A 2,381-nucleotide genomic window follows, 5' to 3' on the forward strand; every position below is an offset into this window, starting at 1 on the left:
CTCTGATCCCACCAGCTCACAGTTCAGAATGAATGATTTCCCTAGCTCCACTCCTGCTAGACAAGCTCTCTGTCCAAGAACGGATGTTAAACTTCAAAGACTTTAATTCACCATGTCTTTCCATCCCCTGCACCACTGACAGCCTCTAAATCCCCGAAGAAAGAACAGCATACACTTACATCAGTTGGTCAGCACTTAACATGGGGCTTAATTAAAGGAAACATTGCTTTTTGGAATGAGATTGAGGAGGAGTGAATGAGAAAGTCGATAGCACTAAAGACACAACCATTAATAAAGCCAAACTCAATGCTAATATCCCCCTTGAATTCAAAACGGACAAATAATTGGAAATCTGACCAGGGATGAGTGGCAGAGCCAGTGGACCAGATGAAAGATTGCTCCTACAGCTGCAGGGTGAGTTAAACAGTGGGTTAGAGAGCATTGTTAATGAAGTCAAGATTATAGGTTCAATCCCAGTACTCACCAGTTAGTTTATGGCCACAGACTAAACCCCTAACTTTGTCCAAACAGCTTACAAATATGTGCCATTGATTATAAGGGAGACTGGAAAAGAGTAAGGTTGGTTCAGTGTAAAATGGATCCCTTCTATTAAGAAGAAACATTAGAAGGATGCTTTCTATCCATATTTATGAACTCTACGGTCTTAGGAAAACTTTTTAGTCTCTCTGAACCTCAGTTTCTTAATCTACAAAATTAGGATAATACTGCACTTCCCAAAGCTCTTGTAGGGTCCTTAAAGAACTACACAGATGTGTTATGATAGTCATTATTATTTAATAATAGCTAATATTTATATAGTCATTCTGTCATTCGGTAGTCTTTGTAGCTCATTTGTAGTTTTCTCGGCAAAAATATTGGAGTGATTTGCCATTTTCTTCTCCAACTCATTTTACAGATGAGGAAACTGAGGCAAACAGGGTTAAGTGACTTGCTCAGTCACACAGCCAGTAAGTGTCTGAGGCTGGATTTAAACTCAGGAAGATGAGTCTTCCTGATTCCCTGCCCAGTGCTCTATCCACTGTGCCATCTCGTAGCCCAAAAAATTATATTGAGGAAGTATTGAATTGTAATTAACCTAGATATTAATCATTGTTGTTTGGAAAAATTCAAACTGCAATATTTGCATTTTAAAAGAGTAAACGGGAGCTCATGAGTGGTCTGCTTTCGTCCTTTTGTCTAGTGTCTTTGCTAGTGGTGCCATGGGTCACCAGCAGCTCTACCAGAGCCACCCTTGAAAATTCCACCAGGGGTCACATGTATTGGGGGCTGATCGGACATGGGCCATGAGGGAGAGCAAAGATTTGAGAATGACCTTAAAGTTGTAAACGTCTGGCATGGCCTGATTCTCAAGTACAGCCTAAACATGTGCCACCAGTGCTTCTGGCAGTATGTGAAAGACATTGGTTTCATCAAGTTGGACTAAGTTATATTTATGGATCTCACTGCAGTGATTACACTGACCATCAGGGACTACCATTTTACTGCACCCTAGATAACCTAAAGTTCAATCCTGTTGTACATGCTATGCCAATTTGTATATATAATTTTAAAAGGTCATCCTCAGAAAAAAAAATAAAAAAAGTTAACTAATTATTCAAATCCCTCTCTAGTGGAGAAATTCAAGAAATATACAAGAGATTTTTGAGGTGGTACTTTGAATGTTTTAAAGGACATTACAGATGACAATCTAATCAGAGGTTCCCAAATTTATTTGGCCTACTACCCCCTTTTCAAAAACAAAATTACTCAGCACCCCCCTGGAGTTAGGTTAGGTTAATCCTTATTTTTATTCAATGCCCCTCAATTGCACCCAAGGCTACTACCATTTCCACCCTACCCCTCATGATTCCAGTGCCCCTAGGCGGCCATAGGTATCTCCCACTTTTGGAACCTATGATCCATTTAAGCGAGATTAGGTCTAGCCCCAGGTTTATACTGTGGTGTGAGAATGGGAATTACAGGAGGAATTGAACTAGAAAGCTTTTGAAGATTTCCATGGAGTTGATAAATTTTTTTCTCCCCGACAGACACGACCATCCTTCTAGTTCCCCACATTTACAATTTTAAGGTCATTCTCAAATCTTTGCTCTTCCTCATGGCCCATGTCCAATCAGCTGCCAATACATGTGAATTCTACCTCCACACCAGCTCTTTCATCTCTGCCCTCTTAACTCATCTTGGGGCTGCTTCAAGAACCATTTCAAGTACTCATCTGGGCTACTGCAAATACCCTCCAAACTCATTCCATTGCTTCTTTTCCTTCTTTAATTCATCCTCCATACAATGATCAAAATAACCTTCCTAAATCACATGTCCAATCATGTAATTTTCTTATTAAAAAATCTTCATTGGCTTCTATT

General features: G+C 39.8%; 1 pseudogene; it reads left to right on the forward strand.

The window, feature by feature from the left end:
* The first annotated feature begins 1,220 nt into the window (after positions 1 to 1,220).
* On the forward strand, positions 1,221 to 1,444 carry LOC114030340 (annotated as a pseudogene).
* The last annotated feature ends 937 nt before the right edge of the window (positions 1,445 to 2,381 follow it).

The sequence above is a fragment of the Vombatus ursinus genome, unplaced genomic scaffold (assembly GCF_900497805.2).
Source record: "Vombatus ursinus unplaced genomic scaffold, bare-nosed wombat genome assembly UNPS02014959.1, whole genome shotgun sequence".
NCBI classification, from domain to species: Eukaryota; Metazoa; Chordata; class Mammalia; order Diprotodontia; family Vombatidae; genus Vombatus; species Vombatus ursinus.